The sequence below is a fragment of the Rhinatrema bivittatum genome, chromosome 2, assembly GCF_901001135.1.
Source record: "Rhinatrema bivittatum chromosome 2, aRhiBiv1.1, whole genome shotgun sequence".
Lineage (NCBI taxonomy): Eukaryota > Metazoa > Chordata > Amphibia > Gymnophiona > Rhinatrematidae > Rhinatrema > Rhinatrema bivittatum.
In genome coordinates this window covers 232150556-232168188 of record NC_042616.1, presented here as the reverse complement: position 1 = coordinate 232168188, position 17633 = coordinate 232150556, and the positions used below count along the sequence as shown (strand labels likewise).

The window sequence follows — 17633 nt, the reverse complement described above, 5'->3', positions numbered from 1 at the left end:
AAACCTTTTTTGAACCCAGCTACACTAACTACACTAACCACATCCTCTGGCAACAAATTCCAGAGTTTAATTGTGTGTTGAGTGAAAAAGAACTTTCTCCGATTAGTTTTAAATGTGCCACATGCTAACTTCATGGAGTACCCCCTAGTCTTTCTATTATCCAAAAGCGTAAATAACTGATTCACATCTACCCGTTCTAGACCTCTCATGATTTTAAACACCTCTATCATATCCCCCCTCAGCCGTCTCTTCTTCAAGCTGAATAGCCCTAACTTTTTCAGCCTTTCCTCATATGGGAGCTGTTCCATCCCCTTTATCATTTTGGTTGCCCTTCTCTGTATCTTCTCTAGGGATGTGAATCGTTTTTTTGCCTATTTAAAACAATCGTCAGATATATTTTAAATCGTCAAAAATCGTTAGAGCCGTGAAACAATAACAATTCCCCCGATTTATCGTTAAAAAATCGTAAATCGGGGGAGGGGGGAGGGCGGGAAAACCGGCACACTAAAACAACCCTAAAACCCACCCCAACCCTTTAAAACAAATCCCCCACCCTCCCGAATCCCCCCAAAATGTTTTAAATTACCTGGGGTCCAGTGGGGGGGGGGGGGGGTGTCCCGGCGCTATCTCCCGCGATCTCCCGCTCTCGGGCCACGGCTGCGTTAATAGAAATGGCGCCGGTGGCCCTTTGTCCTTACTATATGACAGGGCAAAGGTAGCGCCAGCGCCATTTTGGTTCCTGTCACCCGACGTCATGAGTGCAGGAGATCGCTCCCGGACCCCCTCTGGACCCCCAGGGACTTTTGGCCAGCTTGGGGGGGCCTCCTGACCCCCACAAGACTTGCCAAAAATCCAGCGGGAGTCCGGGAGCGACCTCCTGCACTCGTGCCGTATTGCCAATATTCAAAATGGCGCCGGCGCTACTTTTGCCCTCACTATGTCATACGGGACCCCCCCACTGGACCCCAGGTAATTTAAAACATTTTGGGGGGGTTCAGGAGGGTGGGGGATTTGTTTTAAAGGGTCGGGGTGGGTTTTAGGGTTGTTTTGGTGTGCCGGTTTTCCCGCCCTCCCCCGATTTACGATTTTTTTACGATTAAAAAAAAAAAAAACCCTCCCCCCCCCAGCCAAAATCAATCGTTAAGACGATCGATCACACGATTCACATCCCTAACCTTCTCCATCGCAACTATATCTTTTTTGAGATGTGGCGACCAGAATTGTACACAGTATTCAACGTGCGGCCTCAACGTAGAGTGATGCAGAGGCATTATGACATTTTCCGTTTTATTTACCATTCCCTTTCTAATAATTCCCAACATTCTGTTTGTTTTTTTGACTGCCGCAGCACACTGAACTGACAATTTCAATGTGTTATATCCACTATGATGCCTAGATCTCTTTCTTGGGTGGTAGCTCCTAATATGGAAGCTAACATTGTGAAACTATAGCATGGGTTATTTTTCCCTATATGCATCACCTTGCACTTTTCCACGTTAAATTTCATCTGCCATTTGGATCCCCAATTTTCCAGTCTCACAAGGTCTTCCTGCAATTTATCACAATACGCTTGTGATTTAATTACTCTGAATAATTTTGTATCATCTGCAAATTTGATTACCTCACTCTTCGTATTCCTTTCCAGATCATTTATAAATATATTGAAAAGCACGGGTCCCAGTACAGATCCCTGAGGCACTCCACTGCCTACTCCCCTCCACTGAGAAAATTGTCCATTTAATCCTACTCTCTGTTTCCTGTCTTTTAGCCAGTTTTTAATCCAAGAAAGGATATCGCCAGCTATTCCATGACTTTTTACTTTTTCTAGAAGCCTCTCATAAGGAACTTTGTCAAATGCCTTCTGAAAATCCAAATACACTACAACTACCGGTTCACCTTTATCTACATGTTTATTAACCCCTTCAAAAAAGTGAAGCAGATTTGTGAGGCAAATTTGCCTTGAGTAAAGCCATGCTGACTTTGTTGCATTAAACCATGTCTTTCTATATGTTCTGTGATTTTGATATTTAAAACACTTTCCACTATTTTCCTGGCACTGAGGTCAGGCTAACTGGTCTATAGTTTCCTGGATTGCCCCTGGAGCCTTTTTTAAATATTGGGGTTTACATTAGCCACCCTCCAGTCTTTGGGTACAATGGATGATTTTAATGACAGGCTACAACTTTTTACTAATAGATCTGAAATTTAATTTTTTAGTTCCTTCAGAACCCTGGGGTGTATACCATCCGGTTCAGGTGATTTACTCCTCTTCAGTTTGTCAATCAGGCCTACCACATCTTCTAAGTTCACCGTGATTTGGTTCAGTCCATCTGAATCATTACCCATGAAAACCTTCTCCGGAATGGGTATCTCCCCAACATCCTCTTCAGTAAACACTGAAGGAAAGAAATCGTGATGGCTTTATCTTCTCTAAGTGCCCTTTTAACCCCTCGATCATCTAACGGTCCAACTGACTCCCTCACTGGCTTTCTGCTTCGGATATATTTTAAAAAGTTTTTACTGTGAGTTTTTGCCTCTATGGCCAACTTCTTTTCAAATTCTCTCTTAGCCTGTCTTATCAATGTCTTACATTTAACTTGCCAATGCTTATATGCCTTATTCTATTTTCTTCTGTTGAATCCTTCTTCCAATTATGAATGAAATCTTTTGGCTAAAATAGCCTCTTTTACCTCACATTTTAACCATGCCGGTAATCGTTCCACCTTTCTTAATTTGTGGAATACATCTGGACTGTGCTTCTAGAATGGTATTTTTTAACCTTGTCCACACCTCTTGCATACTTTTTACCTTTGTAGCTGCTCCTTTCAGTATTTTCTATTTTTCTCATTTTATCAATGTTTCCCTTTTGAAAGTTTAGCACTAGAGCCGTGGATTTGATTACTGTCCCCCTTCCAGTCATTAATTCAAATTTAATCATATTATGATCACTATTGCCAAGCAGCCCCAGCACCGTTAATCTCTCACCAAATCCTGTGTTCCACTGAGAATTAGATCTAAAATTGCTCCCTCTCTTGTCTATTCCTGAACCAATTTGTTGAGGTCCTGGCCGCGAGCACCACGGCCAGGTCCTTACCTCCTTGCTCCCGGATCTGCTCCCACCTCCGGAGCCCTGGCTTGCAGCATGTATTTATTTATTTATTTAAAAAGTATTTATATACCGCTTTTCAAATAGAGTTTTGTCAAAACGGTTTACAAATATAGATAAAAAAACAATGAAAAATAAAATTAAGAATAAAATATTCATAAAAATAATAGCTAGATAAATACTAGCGAAAACAAAATTGTTTTATAAAATGAAAGAAAAGGAAAAGGAGGTGGCTGTACCATGATGAGAATATAGACTGGGAATGGATGTCAGGTGGATGGGATTGTAGTAGTGAGAGAAAGATTTTTGGTGGAAGAATGTTGTGGTGAAATATTAAATGCGAGTTGAAAAAGATATGTTTTTAAAGATTTTTTGAAGTGGTGAGGATTTGATATAAAGCGAAGGGGATTGGGTAAAGAGTTCCAAAGGGATGGCCCTGCTACGGAGAATGACCTCTTTCTAGTGATGTCTAATCTGGCCTGTCGTGGTGATGGCGTATCTAAGAGATTTTGGGATAGCGATCTTAAGTGCCGGGTGGGTTTGTAAATGCGGAGTAATGAGCAAAGCCAAGTGGAAGAGGGGTTATGAATTAAGCTGTGAATGATTGAGAGTACTTTATATTTTATCCTGTATTTTATGGGCAACCAGTGAAAAGAATGTAGAATGGGAGTAATATGATTACGAATGGAAATGCCTGATAATAAACGTGCCGCACTATTTTGAACTAATTGCAATGAATGTATAGAAGAGTCGGGCAGGCCTAAGTAGAGAGCGTTACAGTAGTTTAAGCCAGAAAAAATTAAAGATTGAAGAACAGATCTGAAATCATGTTGAAACAGAAGTGGACGAAGACGCTTTAAGAGTTGAAGTTTGTAGAAGGATTTGTTTGTTAAGGAAGAGATCTGCTGTTTCATGAATAAGTCAGTATTTATGATTACTCCAAGATTTGTTGCATATTGAGTTATTGGAATTGATAAACCATTAATTGTCAAATGTGAAGGAGGACCTATAGAAGAATCTGTAATGGATGTTAAATGTACTACTTCAGTTTTTGATGGATTAAGTTTCAAACGGTTGTGAGACAGCCAGGAGTTAATGGTAGATAGATAAAGTGAAACCAATGATAGAGTATCAGACCATGATGTTTTATAGGGAACAAGAAATTGAATATCATCTGCATAGATTTTGAATTGTAGATTAAGAGAAGATAATATATGACATAGCGGGAGGAGATATATATTAAATAGTATTGGAGATAATGATGAACCTTGAGGGACGCCGGATGAGATTGTATATGAGGTAGAGGAATGATGGTTGATATTAATCTGCTGGGGGCGGTTGGTAAGAAAAGATGAAAACCAATTTAATACTGTACCAGTAATACCTATAGCTTGAAGACCTGAAATGAGAATATGATGATCAACCGTATCGAATGCTGCTGAAATATCTAAAAATACCATAATGTAATCTGTGTAAGAGTCAAATGTGTAAGAGTCAAATGTTTGGCGGCATCCACTTGGGTGTCCACTTGGGCGCCTTTCTAGCCCAGTTCCCACCAGTGGTGACTCCGTCCAGTTCCTGACGTCAGACGCCGCGGCCTTGATAAGCCGGCTGCGGCCATCCAGTCCTCGCCTTGCAATGGGTTAGCTTCACGGTTTCCTGTTGCGCTGTGCCCCGGAGTGACTCGCTTGGCTTCGTCGCTCCGTTCCTGCTACAGTACCTGCTTGGTTCCTGCCTGCCTTCTACAGCACCTTCTCAGTTCCAGCCTGCCTGCTACAGCACCTGCTCAGTTCCAGTACCCGAGTCTTGCTACAGTTCCTGCCTGGTTCCAGTATCCAAGTCCTGCTATAGTTCCTGCCTGGTTCCAGAACCCAAACCCAGTTACAGTATTGCTACTATCCTAGTCTGGTTCCAGTTACCTGTCCTGATCCACAACCCGCCTAAGTCCCAACGGCCGGGCCCCTACGGACTCCTCCCGGGGGGGCTTCGGCTTCCAAGGGTGAAGCCACCTAAGTCCCTGCGGTTGGGCTCCTACGGGCTCCTCCCGGGGGAGTACCAGCTTCCAGGGTGAAGAGCATCTACGTCCTGCCTGAACATCTGCCTCCCAGCCTGCTATTCATTAGAGACATTGACCATCTATTCCCAGTCTCCGGCAGGTCGGCCCAAGGGTCCACTAAACTGAGACTCCCACAACAGATTGCAAGGCCATGGACTCGGCAGATGCGCCTGTTCCCTTGGACCTGCCAGGGTTGGCCCAGCAGCTGTGGTATCAACAAAAATGCCTCGAGGTCCATACTGGTTCGGTAAGGGAGTTGTCAGCCCGATTGGATGCCAGGGCCTCATCAGCCCCAGAACTAGCCCCCGAGGGCCAAGAATCGTCAGTGACCCAGCTGCCGGCACCCTCCCGCTACGCTGGTGATTTAAGGACCTGCCACGGCTTCCTGAACCAATGTTTTGTACGGTTCTCCTTGTTGCCTCGGCAGTTTCCCTCGGATGCAGTGAAAGTGGCATATATTCTGTCCTTGCTCGATGGGGAAGCCTTGATATGGGCTTCTCCCCTTTGGGAAAATCATGATTCTTCGCTAACGGATTTACAACAGTTCATCACAAACTTTCGCCAGGCCTTTGATGAGCCCGCCCGAGTAGCTACGGCTACGTCTGATCTGCTGCATCTTCGTCAGGGGGCTTGCTCCTTGGCAGATTATGCAATGGAGTTTCGGACTTTAGCCCAGGAAGTAGGTTGGCAAGATGGTAGTCTTAAGGCCATCTTCCTGGAAGGTCTCTCTGGATGCATAAAGGATGAGATTGCGGCTCGAGATCTGCCAGAAGACCTCAATGCCTTGATTGAGATGGCTGCTCGCATTGACCGCCGCCTACAGCAACGGGCCAAGGAGCAGCGCTATAGCCTGGCTCGCGGGCCGAGACCTGCGCCCTCTCCTAAGATTTCTTGTCCAGAAGCTCACATCTGCGAACCCATGCAGCTGGGACGGGCCCCGCTTTCTGCTGAAGAAAGACAACATCGCCGTTCGTTGAAGTTGTGTTTATATTGTGGCCAGAAGGGTCACGCTCCTGGCACACAGCCAGGAGCGTGCGGAAAAACGCCAGAGCCTGGGAGGACGGGAGGAGCTCCTCTTAGGCTGTGCAACAGCTCCTCAATTTACTGTTCCCGTTACCCTGGAATATCCCGGAGGCTCCTTTGAGACGATGGTGTTCCTGGATTCCGGAGCCGGAGGTAATTTCATCCTGCAGGACTTAGTCTCCCAGTTGCGGATCCCTACGCATAGATGGGAGGTCCCGTTACGAATTACCTCTATCCAGGGGACGCTCCTTCCTGGACCTGTCCAGATGTCCACGGCACCTATTACAGTCCACACCGGGGCGATCCATTCGGAGGAGATAGTTTTCCTAGTATTGGAGAAGGCTGTCCACCCTGTGGTGCTAGGGTTGCCGTGGTTACAGAAACACTCGCCCACGATTCGGTGGGATATGCTACAGATTGTCAAATAGAGTCCTTTTTGCCTAGCTAACTGTATGAAAGTGTCTAAGAGTCCTGACCTTCCGTTGATGCACTCTGCCTTAGGTTTTCCTGCACCTCCTGAGGAAGTTACGGATGCCTCTTCCCTTACCAAGGTAGAGATCCTTCCGCAGCATCGTCAGCCCGAGTTGCCTGTAGGGGCAGGCTCCTTCATAGTTAGTGAGCAAGACAGCTCCCCGACACCGTGCCTAGACTACCGAGCTTTGAATTTCTTTAGTAAGCGGGATCCATACCCGCTCCTGCTATTCCCCAAGTTCCTCAATAGGCTCTAGGGAGCGAAAATTTTCACAAAATTGGACTTATGTAACGCTCCGCCGGTGTCCCAACACCGTACAAATCAGGTGTTAAAGGATCTTCGAACCTCCTGCGTAATTGGTTACCTCGACGAAGTGTTAGTCTACTCCCAGAACCTGCCTTTACACCGTCAACTTGTGCGTCAAGTGCTCCAGATACTCAGGGAGCACGGTCTGTACGCGAAGCTGGAAAAATGTAGCTTTGAAAAGACGTCTCTGCCATTCCTAGGCTACATAGTCTCTGCAGCTGGACTTCAAATGGATCCTGAGAAAGTGGTGGCTATTAAGAATTGGCCCCGCTCGAGAGGTCTTAAAGCGTTGCAACGCTTTCTCGGCTTTTCCAAGTTCTACTGCCACTTTATTCCCAATTACTCTCGTATTGTGGCCCCGTTAACAGCCCTCACTCGAAAGGGGGCTAACGCGGTGGAGTGGCCTGCCACTGCCTGCCAAGCTTTTGAGACCTTTAAAGAAGCTTTTTTGCTAGACACCTGCCTTCGTCCTCTGGACCCCAGCCAGCCCTATGTGGTAGAAGTTGATGCCTCCAATGGGATCGTGGGGGCCGTGCTGAGCCAGCACTCAGATTCCGAACAATTGCTACCTTGTTCATATTTCTCAAAGAACTCTCTCCAGCAGAGAGCAACTATTGCGTTGAAGATATAGGATTGCTAGCCGTGAGACTTGCCCTGGGGGAATGGAGACAGTGGTTGGAAGGAGCTAACCGTCCGGTTATGATTTGCACTGATCACAAAACCCTAACACTTTTGAAGCAGGTCCAGCGTCTGAACCCAAGACAAGGCCGGTGGTTGCTGTTTTTTGACCGGTTCGACCTTATCTTATGCTTTCGACCCGGCTCTAAGAATGTTCCAGCCGACGCGCCTCAGGTTACCTTGGATCCTGTGAAGGTTAGCGTAGCAACAACCTGGGCGTCCTTCCAAGGGAGGGCCGTCGTTCCCCACCGTTCCTGGAGAGCAGCTCTCACTCGGGCCCATGCCCCCCAGGCGGGGGCCCATGTTGGCTATAAAGGGACCTTAAACTTGTTGAACAAATTCTACAGGAGGCCGAAGGTGAGACGGGTCATCAAGACCTTTGTGAAATCGTGCTTGACCTGCGCCATGCAAAAGTCACTCTTTGGGAAACAATGTTTAGCCTGCCAGTTCCTCTCCTTATGGACGTTTATTCCGGAAAAGATTCGTAAAGCCATCCAGTCCGCCAAGAATTGGGCGGATAAACATCGTCAGCTAGCACCAATCTACCTCCCAGGAGACCGGGTCTGGCTTAGCACCAGAGATTTACAGCTACATAGCCTGCCTCGTAGACTAATTTCGAAATTCTCTGGGACTTTCCGAGTCGCCGAACGAGTGGGAGCAGTCTCATACCGTCTACGCCTACCCTCCTCCATGCGTCTACATGATGTGTTCCATCTGTCGTTGCTGAAGCCTCTTGTGTTGTCCAGATACCACTCCCGGGCTCCTGAACCCTCGGACCCTTTGGTACCGGATGAGGTTATGTATCAAGTACGTGAAGTTTTGGATGTCCGGTTCCACCAATGCTGATGGGAATACTTGCTTGCCTGGGAGGGTTGCGGACTCGAGGATAATTCTTGGGAACTGGCCCGTAACATCCTCGACAAGGACTTATTACGGCAGTTCCATCTGGACCACCCAAGTAAACCCGGACCGGCTAAGAGGGGGCATAAGAGGGGAGGTACTGTTGCGGTCCTGGCCGCGAGCACCATGGCCAGGTCCTTACCTCCTTGCTCCCGGATCTGCTCCCGCCTCCGGAGCCCTGGCTTGTGGCCTGTTTGGTGGCGTCCCCGCTGGGGCTGCACCGCCACGAAGGTGCCTGGGGACGCCCTGCTCCTAGGCGAGCGCCACTTGGGCACCTTTCTAGCCCGGTTCCCACCAGTGGTGACTCCGCCCAGTTCCTGACGTCAGACGCTGCGGCCTTGATAAGCCGGCTGCGGCCATCCAATCCTCGCCTTGCAACGGGTTAGCTTCCCGGTTTCCTGTTGCGCTGTGCCCCGGAGTGACTTGCTTGGCTTCGTCGCTCCGTTCCTGCTACAGTACCTGCTTGGTTCCTGCCTGCCTGCTACAGCACCTGCTTGGTTCCAGCCTGCCTGCTACAGCACCTGCTCTGTTCCAGTACCCGAGACTTGCTACAGTTCCTGCCTGGTTCCAGTACCCAAGTCTTGCCACAGTTCCTGCCTGGTTCCAGTATCCGAGTCCTGCTATAGTTCCTGCCTGGTTCCAGAACCCGAACCCAGTTACAGTATTGCTACTGTCCTAGTCTGGTTCCAGTTACCTGTCCTGATCCACAACCCACCTAAGTCCCAGCGGTTGGGCTCCTACTGGCTCCTCCCGGGGGAGTACCAGCTTCCAGGGTGAAGAGCATCTACATCCCGCCTGAACTTCTGCCTCCCGGCCTGCTATTCATTAGAGACATTGACCATCTATTCCCAGTCTTCAGCAGGTCGGCCCAAGGTTCCACTAAACTGAGACTCCCACAACACAATTGCTCCATAAAACTGTCATTTATTCCATCCAGGAACATTATCTTTCTATCATGTACCGATGATACATTTACCCAGTCAATATTGGGGTAATTGAAATCTCCCATTATTACTGCACTACCAATTTGGTTAGCATCCCTAATTTTTCTTAGTATTTCACTGTCTGTCTCACCATCTTGGCCAAGTGGACGGTAGTATACTCCTATACTCTTCCCCAGCACACAAGGGATTTCTACCCATAAAGATTCATTTGTGCATTTAATCTGTTGGACTCTATGCCATCCCAGACATAAAGCGGCAAACCGCCTCCCAGGTGCTCCTCTCTGTCATTGCGATATAATTTGTACCCCGGTATATCACTGTCCCATTGGTTATCCTCCTTCCATCATGTCTCTGAGATGCCAATTAAGTCTATGTCATCATTCACTGCTATACATTCTAATTCTCCCATATTACTTCTTAGACTTCTGGCATTCACATACAAACTTTTCAAAGTGTGCTTTTTGTTTCTATTTTCATTCTGTTTTTTAATTGTTAGAAACCAAAAGGTTTCCCAGTTCCTTACAAAACTGAATCCCTCTTCCTTGCACCATCATCTCATCCACGCATTGAGACTCCGGAGCTCTGCCTGCCTCTGGGGACCTGCATGTGGAACAGGGAGCATTTCAGAGAATGCTACCCTGGAGGTTCTGGATTTAAGCTTTCTACCTAAGAGCCTAAATTTGGCTTCCAGATCCTCCCTCCCACATTTTCCTATCTTGTTGGTGCCCACATGTACCACGACAGCTGGCTCCTCCCCATTACTGTCTAAAATCCTATCTAGATGACGCGTGAGGTCCTCCACCTTCGCACCAGGTAGGCATGTTACCAGGCGATCCTCATGCCCACCAGCCACCCAGCTGTCTACATTCCTAATAATCGAATCACCAACTATGACAGCTGACCTAACCCTTCCCTCCTGGGCAGTAGCCCTTGGAGACACATCCTTGGTGTGAAAGAACAATGCACCACTTGGAGAGCAGGTCCTTGCTACAGGATCCTTTCCTGCTGCACCAGGTTGATGCTCTCCAATCATGAGACCTTCTTCCTCCAAGGCAGCACCAGGGCTGCCAGTCTGAATTTGGGACTTGGCTACTATGACCCTGAAGATCTCATCTATATACCTTTCTGTCTGCCTCAGCTCCTGCAGGTCTGCCACTCTAGCCTCTAGAGATCAGACTTGTTCTCTGAGAGACAGGAACTCTTTGCATCGGTTGCACACGTACAACTTCTCACCGGCGGGTAAAAAATCATACATGTGACACTCAGTGCAAAAGACTGGGAGGCCCCATCTTGCTGCTGGACTGTTGCCTTCATCTCAAATTTGTTCACTTCCTAGTTAGGTTTTAGGTTGCTATGGGAGTAGGAATGTGTCTAATTAGCATCCTTTAAATGTATTAGTGAATTCACTATATGTCTGGTAGTAACCTACAGGGGAATGATCAAATTCTTAATAAAAGGTGTGAGGAATTCGTGAAGTAAAGTTAAAAGGCTGATTTTTTTTTTAGAGTGAAAGTGGCACCTGCCTTTAAATTAAAGGATGAGCTAGGGGTGGGTGGGTGAGGATTGGGAGGGTTGCAAAATACAAACACACCAACTTCTGCTTATTAGCTGCCTTACTGACTGACTATTTAAAAACAAACACACTAACTTCTGCTTATTAGCTGCTTTACTGACTATTAAAAACACAATCACACTAAATAAAATACCCCAATAGTTTACTTCTCCCCAATGCTTTAAAAAAAAAATAAATTCCCAAGCAAAACTTAATGATTCCTTTTAGCCACCAGCAAGGTGATCCTCTCCTGTCAGAGCTCCCACTGGATTGCAGGTTTGCAGGACATGACTGAAGGAGAAAAAGAACATGTGAAAAAAAAGTATAAAGAGGAGTGAAAGGAATGCATGAGGGATAGAAAGAAAAGAGAAGCACACTCCAATAAAAAAGCAGAACAGCGATTGCTCAGTGAATAAAACAGACAAAATGTGTGACAGAACACGCACACAGACATCTGTATCTATATCTCTGTGTGTGTGTGTATGTGTATGTTTTGAATTGATATAAATTCAGGTGGAATTTCAGTTCAGTGAGAATGTATGCATGAGCGATGCACTTTAAGATGATATTTTTCCATTAGGTCACTAGGGGGCACCCTAGGATTTTCATAGCAAAATAAAAGAAATCGCTTTTCTTAACAATAATATATAATCCAGTGAAGCTGATAACCGCATCCAGTACATAGCAGGACACAGAAATAACAGCTGTCAAATGGAGGAAGGAGATTGCTTACCTTCGCACTTTTTAAAGCAAACAATGGAGAATACACACATAATAAAACCCATTATTAAGAGAAGATTGGCTCTAGAAGTCATAACTTAAAGTCTGGATCCATTGTAAATCAGATCAGCTTGAAATAGCAGCCATATTTTGGGGTGTCCTGCTATTTTATTAAACTGTTAGTAAAGTTAAGCAAATGCTGAACAGGTACAAAGTAGGCCCCCCAACATCTCTCATAGTGCAAGGTAGGGGGCAGAGGTCCAGAACATTGGTTAGAGGGGGTCCAACTAAATTCTTATTACACTGCAATACTGGTGAATACCGCTTTGCTGTAGCAGATAATGAGAGGAACATTGGAGTTCAGACTCTGTTTCTCTCACTGGGAGGAGGACTGGTGTAAGCACTATGGAGGCATGCAAGCTGAATCCCAAAATGTTGTTTCTTTCCAGTGGAAAGGATTCATAAACTTTGAGAGTTATACCTGACAGCTAGGTTGGCTCAGTTTGTACACCTGTATCCAACCTGTAAAACAGAGCTTGCAGGTACTTTTTTTTTGGGGTGGGGGGGGGGGGAGGTCTGAGGAGTACTAGGGAAAGGATAAGTGTGGAAAAACAGAATGACGAGGAAGTGAGAGCTATGGGGAAACGAATACTCTGAGGTGAGCGTGACAGAAAAAGGAAAACAGTTTATTTTCTGCTCTTATAAACTCCCTTTTTGTCACTAGACATAACTATTACAGTACAATATATGTGTACCAGAAAGGCATAGATACTTCTGAAATGAAATTCCAGGAACAGTTACATTCCCAGAAAATATTACCTACAATTCTATATTTGTTTTTTTTTTTAAACCTTAAACAGTTTCTGATATTGGAATACAATGGCAAAGTAGACCATCTCAGGTCAATCAGATGCAACCAATGTTACAGAGTCAACTGCATTTGTGGTGGTCAAGTATATTATTAAATTACCTAGAGAACTACAATTAAATTACAGCAACTTGAAATACCGATGTTTGGACTTAACATCTTTTCTAATAAAAAGGCATTCTTATTGTTGCGACCGCGGTTGCTCACCTCTTGTTTTACTGCACTGACTCCACTAGGAAGACTTGGTGGCCTCCGCCAGCTATCCCGGCCTGCCCGCCCCTGTTCCCGGGCCTCCCTGGATGGCGTGGATGCTGCCGACCGCCATCTTATCCTCGGAGTTCCTTAGGTGCATGCGCGCTTCCGGGTCAGTCTTATGCACGTCATGGCGGGAACCTTGGGGGCGTTTCCCTCAGATGACGTCATTCTCCATGGACTCTTAAGCCAGCTGGCCCTGCCTGCCTATGACTTGGCAACGAGTTCCCTCATTGCTGAATCCACTTCGCTCACTACAGACCTTCCGTTCCAGCTCCTGCTTCCTTGGCGTGAGATGTCCCTTTCCTCATCTCTGGCTATCCGCTCCTCGGAGGGCCTTTCGCCTAGGACTGCTGCCTACCCCATTCTCCGGGGCTCCCTCTGGAACCATCACTACTTTATTTATTTATTTATTTTAACACTTTTTTATACCGGCATTCATAGGACACATCATGTCGGTTTACAGTCAACTGAGAAAGGAAATTACAATGAACAAGGGAGGGGCTAACTGGGTAATATACAAAATACAAAGGAAGAGAGAGTCAACAGCAGAATTACAACTTTTTGCATTCAAGTTAGGGTTAAGTATGCAAAGGAACTTATATACAAATTAAACGAGGCATGTACACTTGAGAAATTGGCATGTGTGGGCTTATTTACAGTATGGGGAGGCAAGTGCACATATGTATAGTTAAAAGCTAGAGGGGGGGAGAAAGTAGGGAGGGAGCAGGGGGAGAGGGGCGGGTGGGGTAAAGTGAAAAAGGGGTACAGTAAGGCACGGGTACTTTGAGGGAGGGGTTACTAGGGGGTGAGAGGGAGGGGTATTGGGGGGCTAGGAGTGCAAGGGAAGGAAGCAGGGGTAGAGTGAAAGGGGTACAGTAAGGCACGGGTACTTGAGGGAGGGGTTGCTAGGGGGTGAGAGGGAGGGGTATTGGGGGGCTAGGAGTGCAAGGGAAGGAAGCGGGAGGGGTGATGGGAAGGGGAGGGGGAGGACAGGGAGGTGATGTAAAGGCTGAGCGTGAGCTAAGGTGGTTCGTAGGACAAAATTAGGATTGAGAGTGAGTACTTTGCTCTGCGGACCATTACCGTATTTTCTCTACTGAGGAACTCTCACCAGTGTATCCCGCTCTGCGGACCATTGCCGTATCATCTCTACTGAGGACCCTCATTGGTACCCTGCTCTGCGGACCACTACCGTATCTCCTCTATAGAGGAATCCTCTCTCCTGGGTATATCCCACTCCACAGACCCTGTGTCACCTCCTTGTCTGTGTGACTTTCTTGCTACGTTTCCCGCTCCATGGGCAGTGCCTCTCTCTCCATTCTCTCTCCAGTACCTGCTGTCTTGTACATCTAGCAGCTGAGACCTCACCTCCCGACGGTGAGGCTCAAGGGGCTCCTCCCCGTGGGCGGTACCATCTGTCACCTCAGCCCAGGGTCCACGAACCCACAAATCCTAACACTTATAGGTTTCATAAACAACAAACCGAGGGATCAAGTCACCAAAACATAGGACTTAGCAAAATTTATAGTAAAAACATATTCATCAGCTACAGCAAATACAAATACCAGAAAGTGGTGGTGAATTTAAGCCAAGCATTAAAACAGTTTAAATTTACCTTATTTATTGACTCTCCCTTGTATTTATATCCTATCTTTAAAAAAAATACTGTCAAATATGTGTGGGGGACAGGAATACAACAGCCCATACTAGGTGCAAGAGAAAGAATACACGATCTCTCTCATTTCCATTTCGGCTTCCATAATAAAACTTTTGTGGATATGTGTCCTTCTGGATACCTTCATACTCCTCTGGAACAGGAGTAGATAAATCACAATGGGCAGTGCCCACACATCAAGCAAAGACATATGGACAGTTTTCTAAGAGGAAGGGAGTGGGCAGTGGAGTGCCACAGGGACCCTTAATTTTCAATATATTTATAAATGATCTGGAAAGAAATACGATGAGTGAGGTAATCAAATTTGCAGATGATACAAAATTGTTCAGAGTAGTTAAATCACAAGCAGATTGTGATAAGACATGAGACTTGTAATCGAACCACAAAGATTTCTCACGCAATGGTAGTGTTCCTAAAAAAAAGTCTTTACTGTGGAACTGCTCCAGCATAAATAATTTGGCATCTGGTATATTGTCTTGATGTGAAACCCATAAACAGCCTGATTATAGAAAATGATGGTTTCTGATCCTTTTCTGCACACTGTCATATGATCCCCTTGCTTCCATTCTGGAATTTAAATTCTCCTTTGGACTGGTGCTGGATTCCTGACTTGCCAAGAACCCTCCATTGTACCTTTTTATCAAATTCTTAATCTCTGCTCCTTTTACTCTCTCTTCTGACTCCTTGGAGCAGCATCATGTGGGTAGCTCTCTCTTCTCCTTCAAGCTGGTACCTGAAAGCACTTTAGTATGTCAGTTGGATGAGCTGATCTTCTTCTCTCTCCAGATCAGCCTGAATGTCTTCTCTCAAAGACAAACCCAAAAGTGAGAGATTTACTCTCTCAGCGTGAGAATATGCTCTACTCTAAATGTTAAATCAGGAACAAACAGCACAGTGTAAAGCCAAATACACCACCACAAAGGCAGACTATGTGGCCTCCTGCAATTCACTGCAACTCAAAGGCAAGAGGCTTTCATCCTCTTCTTCCAAGTTCACCTCCTATACTCTACTGCTCCAGAACCTTCTGTGGATTTTTCTGGAAACCCCAGGATTGTCTTAGCAGAATGCCAAAAGTACATCAAGTTTGTCATGTAGACACTTGCTATGAATATTGACCAGCCATAATAGGCTTCATCGTGAAAGCAAGATTGCTAGATGATTTGCCTTATTTTTAATCATAGGTCAAAGTCCAAAGTAGAAGATAACTTTTTTAAAGATATTTTCATTTGCAGTACATGCAATTAGTGCAGTTAGTATAACATATCTTATGAACATCACTGTGTACATCGCTGATGGTGTTAAGCTCTAAAGCCATAAATTGTCAAATCGTTATCAGAATCAGTAAGGGTTCCTCCATAGTATGTATGAAGTTAGTAGGGATTGATATATTTCAATAAAACCTCCCTATATTTATTTCCAGTCACTAAAATCTTTCTCCACGTGTCTTCTTTCAGAAAGGGCATGATGAGATTATATGCCACAGGAAAGAGTTTAGGGGCTTCAGTAGTAGGGACTTGAGATGGTTGTCTTCAAACCAAGTCTGAGCCTCTTTATAAGTCTGGATTCCAGAAATGCTTCAACCCCAGCCCATCACAGTCCTAAATAATTGTTTTTCTATGTTTCTTTAATTTCCCCCCTAGAGTACTTCACATTCACAGGCTTTATTTTTAATTAGATCTCGTTTGCATGCAGAAAAGAGGTTTCCCTTGGCATCAAGAGGTCTGATCACATCATACCAAAAGGGACAGCCCGATGGTAGCCATATAACCTTCCAGACAAGTACAGCTGGGGTTGCCAGACTTTGATCATATTACCCACAAACCTCAGGACCTCATCACACTTTCAGAACAAAGCCTTGCATGTCTGCAGATTAAAAATTCTGGTTTGAAGCCATTGCAAGAAATTATCATTCTGAGAAGAAAGGGGAGGCAGTACATCTTGGGCATTTTCATGCAATTTGGACAAAGCTGCAGCTTGTTTAGGGATCATGACCCGATTCTCCCATTCATGGTCTTTTAATCCTTTTCTGTCTCCTCTGGCCCTAAGAAGCTCTCAGTGCAAATCTCTGACGTACAGTCCTGCAAAAAGTAAATGAAAAGCAATACACGTGCTTACATTTAAAAAAAAAAAAGGAATTATAAGCTAAAGTAATAGTATAAGACCAACATATTTATTATCAATTTGATTTTTTATTTTGAAGCACTGAACTTTATTCCAAAACAAATTTAAGCTGTACCACTACCACATTGCACTGTGGGTGCTCAAAGTGGTCTTTAGGCCCTCCCCACTCCAGCAGGTTAGGTTTTCAGGTTAGACCCAATGAATATGCATAAGGAATATTTGTATGCACTGCCTCCAATGTATGCTAATATATCTCATGCATATTAGGATTAGCCTGAAAACCAAACTGGCTAGGGGTCCTAAGGGCCTATTTTAACACCACTGCTTTCACACATGAGTTAAAAGTGTGCCGAGACAATAAGCAAAGAACACCAAATATGATGTTAGAAATGAAAACTCAAATGTGTAAATTTGTAATTGTTTGTGACTCTGTTAATTATTTTGTCATTTTGTAAAAGTATAGATAATGCCACAATGAACTTGTAACTGGTGTTTGTGTTGAATGTAAAGCCGATGGGAATGAGCACAGCCCTGTACCATAATCTACTTCGGTAATTGAATTGTTTCTCCTGAAATTATTCCACATTCAACACCATGTTCTTCTTATTACTGTGCAGCCCTGGATTTGTCAATAGGCACCCATTATGCCTGTGCCTAGGGCGGCAAACATTTAGGGGCAGCAGGCTGGCTAAGATTTGCTGTCTTCCAGCTCTGCTGAATCTCATTTAGCAGAGAACAGCCCTCTGCTACCCTGTGACAGTCACTTACAGGAGGTGCAGCTAGGGTAAAAGCACCAAAACTACCAGGGACGACAAAGTCCTAAATCTGTGTCTATTGGCAGGAACGGCAAACTTGTTCAGACTTTTATTCTTTTCTAAAGCAATCTTACAAATGTCCCTCCCTGCATCATTATTATCTTTATTGCCTCCTCTTTCTTTTTAAATTCAGAGTCGAAAT

The 17633-nt window shown here is 45.3% G+C and overlaps 1 pseudogene; it reads right to left on the bottom strand.

Annotated features, from left to right (window-relative positions):
• Positions 1-15853: 15853 nt before the first annotated feature.
• On the bottom strand, positions 15854-16544 carry LOC115083258 (annotated as a pseudogene).
• Between the last annotated feature and the right edge of the window lie 1089 nt (positions 16545-17633).